We start from the raw sequence: 7,716 nt of genomic DNA, 5'->3' as shown, positions 1-7,716 counted from the left end.
TCCTCCCACATTCCAAAAACATGCAGTAAGGTTAATTGGTTTCCCGCCAATGGTGGGCTATGGTAGGGACATTAGATTGTAAGCTCCTTTGAGGGACAGCTAATGACATGACTATAGACTTTGTACACAGCTGTGTAATATGTTGGTGTTATATAAATATAATATTAATCATTTGGTGAGGGAGGTACTGACATGTGGAACCAGGTTAGTGTATATTCATACGTGTTAGGATAGGTTAGTACAGGAGCGTCCTAAGCTCCTCAATACACACCACCATCACAGCGTGCAAGCTTCTCTTTAAAGGCTTGCACATAGCTGTTCAAAGCTTTTTGAAACTTTAAGAACATCTTGAATAGTTTAACGATCTGTCTGCTACAATTTACATATGAAATATTATAAAAAAAACAAAACAAAACTATTGATTAATAAAAAAAAAAAAAACATTGCAAAAGCCAACACATTGTTTCTCACATTGAAGCCATCTCATCAAACAAATGCTGATCTGCACATGCGCATCGTCAGCTTTAGTTGCCAGGTAATTACCAAAAATTCCTGGCTTCCCTTGACGTATGGTTATGTCATTCCGGCATGGCCAATCAAAATAGCCAAAGATCAGCAGAAAGTAAAAGAAAATTGGCGGTGCTGGAACGCAGACAAGTGAGTTGGCTGGGTTTTGTTCCCCTTAAAGTATACCATCTTTTCCCCAAGGGTGTTTTGAAATGTATGTTATTATTTATAATAATAAAAAACAGAATTTATATAGCGCCAACATATTACTCAGCGCTATACAATAAATAGGGGTTGCAAATGACAGACAGATATAAACAGTATGACACAGGAGGAGGAGAGGACCCTGTCCAGAAGAGCTTACAATCTATGTACCACTAAATAGGGTCTTGTCTACACCAGCACCATTTAAAAACTTTCTCTATATCTATTGATTTTGTTGCGCTGATGTACACTTAAAAAATGTGCAACACAAAAATATAGGTTAAAAAAACTGTAATGCATGCATGATTTATGTACCAAAAACATGCACTATGGTGTCAGCAAACCCAATTTTATTATTTAAATATGTGTTCAAAATATAAAATACAAAATAAAGACCTAAAAATGTCCAATTATGAAGTTGTAGGGGACTTTCCAATAATGATAAAGAGGGCGTGGCCACCTGCAGACAGCGTCTCCTCCCAGCCAATCACATTCGTGTTCAGTGATACAAACGATACAATGTTTCCCTCCACTGATACGGGTCCAGGCGGGAGACGCTGCGAAGCTACTACACACGCGCAAAACCAAGGGCTGGAAAACGAAATACGCTTGCGCACAAGAAGGCAAGTTATTGGATGCACAACGTACGACCCTACTAGGTTGAATACTGCGCGTGCGCGCTTCCCCACTTCCGGTCTTTCTGAGTTTACTACACATGCGCGCATTCCCCATTTCCGGTAGACAACGCTTGTGAGGTCAGCACCGGAAGGGTCTCATTTTTTTTTTTGTGTCACAACCGTGCGCCATGGAAGCCGAGAATAAACGCAAGTGTCGTATTTGCAACTTATACTGTTCCTCTATAGTACAGCTGTGCGAGCATGTCACCGGAAACAAGCATAAGATGAAGCTGGGGATTGCAGCCCCCCATCAGGTGAAGAGGTTGGGCACTATACAGCTTTTCTTGGACATGCACATGAAAGGGGAGCCTATTCTAGGCCTGGAGTATGTTGTGGAGACGCTTGCAGACTCTGTGTACTCGTACAACTGCCAGCTGTGCGAAGTTCAGGGCGACTGGCGCAAAATGGTTGGTCACATTGTGGACACGGATCACATGACCCGCTACATCAACAAGCATCACCCCGACCTGTCATTGGAAGGGAAGACGTACCCTAGGAAGGGTGAGCATCTCAGAGCCTTGCGGGAGATCGCCGGTGAAATCATAAAGATCAGCGGGCTGAAGTCTATCCAAGCCCACAAGTCGAGCCATGACGACCCTGATTCCACTGAAATGGGTGAGCATGGTGGCGATTCACCCTCTAGAAGCAGTGATTTGAAGAAAGATGGCTCGGGTTCCCCAAAGGAGGAGTCGTCATCAGCCGCCGAGGCCCGCAGGAGAGTCGCTCGCAAAAGAGCATCGCTGAGAAGCAAAACCGACAGCATAACCGCAGCAAAAGTAGCCCGGCTGTCGGTCGCTGCCAGGAGAAACGGTGCATTGGCTGCCAAGCGTGCCATCTTGATGGGGGAGCGTTCTCACTCTGAGTCCAGAGATTATGAGCGAGAGCCGGACTGGTCAGCCTCAATACAGGAATTAGAATTCAGAAGGAATCAGGACCTTCTAAACTATCTAAGAAATTACAAGATTGAGAGCGATGGGGACGCCCACTACATCCAGCAGATCATCCGCAATTGTACAGAGGCGCTGTGGAGGTTTCGTGAACAACAAGCCATGGAGGAGAGGCTGCAAAGCCCTCCATTGCCATCTAGGAATCTCCCTGTACCCCCTTCTTATGGTTATCCAGGTTATACCCGCCAAGAGGGGCCCTGTTTTCCCGTGAACAGGATGGATCCGTATGCATCGGGGTCCCAGGCTCCAATGCCTAGACAGCCCTCCTATCCTATCCGGAGCCCTTTGCCTCCCAGTGCAGCCACGGAGATGTTCTTCAACAGTATTAAAAACATGGAGGAGGCCGAGGTGGTGAATGTTTTTCATAAGATTGCCGCCACAAACCCAGCGTTTCGAGGAATAAATATCCCAAGCGTGATTCAGTACCTGAAGGACACTGGCAGACTAAAGCCTTGATGGACGTCAAATTTTGCCTTAACATTTGACATTTGACGTCAAATGTGACTTAAAAGGATTTTGGAGAAGGTGGGAAGGAAGTAGAAGCAGCCCTATTCCGCATTTGCTGCCATCTGAGGCTCCTTTAATTAAAGATTTTTCTTCACTTCCTGTCCTGGTGCCTCCCATAGGGGGATTTCCTTCACTGGTTCTCTGTAACAGGAAGAGGAGACAGATAAGAAGCAAAAAGTCTTTAGCCTTAGGGAGATTTCCCTCAATTCCCAGTGGGATGGAATTGTAGGTGGGTTGCAGCCCCAACTCATCAGCAACCACTCTAAAACAGCGGGGTGGTTACTGATAAGTGCTGGGCAGTGCGCCCACCTAAAAGGGGCCCAGAGAGAACACTGCTTCCTGTCTGGTTTTACTGTTCCCACCAGGACAGTGAGGGGAAATGTTATTGATGGAATCCCAGATAGCAGTCAAAACCCGGCAGATGTTGTGACACCTCCCTAATTTATGCAAAACAAAAAAAATGTTTTGGCTGGACACTTTCTTGATGTTGCTTCTGGCAGAGTTTTTTGATGAGAGAAACTTGATTTCATGTTTTAGGGAGGTTTGCTTTCCATATTTCCGTTTTTTTTTTTTTGTTTTTTTTTGAGACATTTTATTGTAGAAGCAGTTCAGAGTGTGAACATTGAATTTAAAAAGTCTTCATAATGAAAACAAAATTGTAAAAATGCTGCAGGAGTAAAGTGTGCGGCAGGTGGGCACCTAAAATAGTGGTCGCCAACAATTTCAGACCTTTGGACCGCGCATACGGGAGGAGCCATGTGTCACTCAAAGGGGAAGAAAGTTCCCCCAGATGATGCCAGAACCCGCCTACTCTCCGATTGTTGGTCAGAGCCTTCAATGGGAGACTGGGTGGGTTGTGCGCCCTGAGGCTGCGACCCGTATGGGAGACATGGTCCGCAGTTCTTGCCGGTGTGTGCCCCCCCCAATCAGGTACTTTTTCTGACCCCGCTGGGACTGTGCACCAGCCAGAGCTGCGGACCACCAGTTGGTGACCGCTGACCTAGAGTGCTCTGCCGTTTTCTCATAGTTCTGAAGCCTCCCCTTGCTGTCTGCACAGATGTATTGTTGCCTCTTAGTCTCACCCCCCTCTTATTCTTATTAGCTGGTTGGCATGACAGGCTCCCTCGCTGGCTAATAAAATGCCATGAATAGGTAAACCAGCTTCCACGTCGTGAGCTGCGCCTGCCAGAACAGCCTCTAGATCCCATCCCCCCATGCTTACAGCATTTCCTTTTTGTTTTACAATTTCAGTTGACCATATGCTAAATTTTGATCCTCTCAGCCTTTGGGCATATGATTTGTGGTAAACAGTTGCAGCCATTATGCAACCAAACTGTCCACCATCAGGTTAATGACTACAATCGCACTGCAGATCTGTACACTGTACATACTGTTTAAAACTTGTTTGGATTTCAAAAATCTTCCCCTTGATAAAAAATGTGATAAAAAAATTAAAACTGTATAGTTTGAGATCGATAGTTCTGTCATTGTTCTTTAACATGTTTTGCAAGGAAAACTCCACCGGTTTGACTTCACTTGCTTCCTAAACTGTATGTATTGCCCAAAGACTTTTTTGAGCAGCGAAGGGTTAAAACACGTCGGTTTGTGTGGATTTGTCCCATTGGAGAGACTTCTTATTGCTTCCTGTACTACAGGAAGTGAGAGAATATATACCCCTATTAGTTGCTACCTAACTAGGCGCCCCCATTGGAAAATTTAGTTTCACTGCCTGCTTTGGTGACCATTGCTGTGTCTTTTTCCCACAGACACAGCAATAAAAAACTGACCAGACAAGTAATAATCCTTACATACTCCAAAAACATATTTTTGCAATACATACACTTTAAATGTCTTTGTTTCATTTCATGTTTGTTACAATGCAATAAAACATGGCACAGTCATTTTTTTTTACAATTCTGTTGATTGGTAACTTTTATTGTTTAGTAAAGGGGTTTTTTTTAAATCCAAAATGGGTGTTCGTGTTATGGGTAGGATGAAGTGCCCATTGTCCTAGCAGGCATACTATATCACGTGGCTGCAGTGAGTGTATCTGACGTTGCCCTCATTTCATGGCTCTTTTTAGGCTATGTACACATGTCAGATGATTGTCATCCGATTATCGTTTTTGGGCAGATATCGGACGAGAACCTGATGTGTGTACAGTGCTCGTCTGACATCAATCGGTCTTGGCATGAACGTTTGTATTACAGGTGAAGGGGAGAGAGCACAGCGGGGTGCAGCTCTGTCGTTCTCCGCTCTCCATAGAGCAGAAGGGTGTTGCATGTACAGCATTCATTCATGCATTTTTCATTGGTTTCTCGTTAGATAGGATTGTGAAAGATCCTTTCCAATGACAAAAGTCTAATGTGTTCGGAGGCTTAGCACAACTCTTCTCCTGCACTCTTCTTTGCAGCCGGTTGTTGGGCAAATTCTCAAAGATGTCTTTGAAACTGACCACAGATTTAGGTTGGTTGTGAAGCAAGGGGCAGAAAATGAAAGTAACACCAATGCAAAAAAAATTCTGGGCCTTGAGCTGTGTAGACCCCATCAGCTGGAGACCCATTTTTTTCCATACATTTTTCCCAGTACCAGGACCAGTTTTGTATACTATGTGAAATTGTAGTTTAAGGATTTGTATTTAAAGTACTTACTGTTTAGTTCATACTCCAAATGAAAGTGTATACAAATCTATTCACTACAATCTCTAAATATTCTTTAAGTTTGAATAGGTAAGCTGTATTGTTTTTAGGGCTGCAGTTGTTTTAAATATTATTAAACATTATTTATATAGCACCAACATATTACACAGTGATGTACATTAAAAAGGGGTTACAAATGACAGATACAGACATTTTCATAGGGGGAGGAAAGGTCCCTGCCCAGAAGAGCTTACAATCTAAGCTGTGGGGAAAGTACCACACAATAGGAAGGGGATGTGGAATGGTGGGTGAGTAGTGAGGGTTTTAGGAGACCAAAGAAATTTGGGTAGGTGGGTATGAAAAGATAAATTCTGGTGATTGTGCTATAACAGGAAGTGCCTACACAATGACATTTACAACATTGTCCCTGATGCACATTCCAAAGGCATGTTTAGCTGTTGTCCCCTTCAGGTATCTCATCCTGAGAATTTCCATGCATGGGGTGTATGTGGACAGGAATGTATGTGGGGTGTATGTGTCTGCAATAGCATCCAAGAGAGTAGAAGCCCCAAAATGCAACAACCAATAAATAAAAGGGGTAAAAGTGCTGTATTAATAAACATGAATAAACACGAAAATGTCATAAGGGAAGGGTTTACATCTACTTTAAAGGGAAACAACCCTACAATATTCCTCTTACATAAGTAAAAAAGACAATAAGTCCATGAAGTTCAACCACTAGGGAAATAAACATATCCCAGATATAAAACCGCATGGACAAAGTTGATCTAGAGTAAGGAAAAAAACCCCTCTGGTACAATTTGCTCCAACAGCAATCATGTTCCCTGGATTAGCAGTCTTGTTTATCTTTACTTTAAAGCTTTAATCCCCAGTTGTATTCTGTGCTTCTAGAAATCATCCAGCTTTTACAGGGAAGAATCCCTTTAGTCCTGGTAGTGTGGGGGAATTCTGGATTGCTGGGCGTCCTGGCAGCCAAAGCTGCACAGTGCAGCTTTTTTTCCAGATACCCATAATAATTGGGCAGGTAGGAGGAATTATTGCAGAAAGGACATTACCAGTCCCATCTGCAATAATGACCTGTCTGATCATGGAAACCTCAAAGTGACTCCTTTACCTGACAACAAAAGTTCAGCCAAAAAGCACCTGTAAAACAAGACAGTTCCCTGGACCATCGCTCAGTCATGAAATCTTTACATACACCCACCTACCCCATCCCCTGTTATGATCGGTGTTTGCATCTGCTGTCCTTGACATAACTACAGGACACAGTGGTGATGTAGGGGCCTTCAGGAGGAACCACAGATTGCAAGAGTGGGTGGTGGCATTTGACAGAAGTATGTAGAATGTAGAGATCTGTCAGATGCCATAGCTGTGCAAGAGATTTCATATTTGAGTGCTGGCCCAAGTAACTATAAACAAATCTTCAAGTTGAGTTCACTTTAAAAACAGAGCAGGTGTACGTAATGAGTTTGTAAAGAGGCCCATTATGGATTCAACATGAGATTTGGCTACATACGCGCAACCAATCTGTACAGTATAATTGATTCATACTGTAAAAAGTATCCTGAAAGGGCCAATGCAGCACGCTTAAGGTGCCAGGTATTTTTTTTAGAAAGCCAGTTGGGCCTGACTCACAGTTGACCTTCTACTGACTTGCATTTGGTCTTCGAAGTTGCTTTCAAATTCTTAACAAAGTTGCTTGTACTTTTTAAAGCAAGTTTCCCATGGTTACGCATTTTTGTAATATGCTGTATTGTGTATGCAGTGCTGTTGGCTCTTAACTTTAACCTTATTGGGTAGTCCCCTGAGTAAAAAAAAAAAAAAAAATAAACACGCAAACCGGGATCCACAGCTATTGGATCAGGGTAACTATACCTTTGTGGGAAGATGTGAGAAGGAAATGACAGAAGGACTCTATTACATCGGTGATCAGAGGGAAAATAGCCCTTTTACATTGGTGGTATGTAGGAGAAGGATCCTATTATTTTGTTAGACAGTGGGGGACGGGCCGTAATATACTGCCAATTAGTGGGAGAAGGACCTGGTTATATTTAAGGTCAGTAGGAAAGGGCCCTATTACTTTGGTGTTGATCTGCAGAAGGACGCTGTTACATTGGTGATAGATGGGAGAAGGGCTCTTATATTGATGGTGAGTGAGAGAGGACCCCTATTATATTGGTGGTCATTGGGAGAAGGATCCCTTTTATATTGGTG

Source organism: Pyxicephalus adspersus, chromosome 4 (assembly GCF_032062135.1).
Source record: "Pyxicephalus adspersus chromosome 4, UCB_Pads_2.0, whole genome shotgun sequence".
Taxonomy (NCBI): Eukaryota; Metazoa; Chordata; class Amphibia; order Anura; family Pyxicephalidae; genus Pyxicephalus; species Pyxicephalus adspersus.
This window is presented reverse-complemented; position numbering follows the sequence as displayed.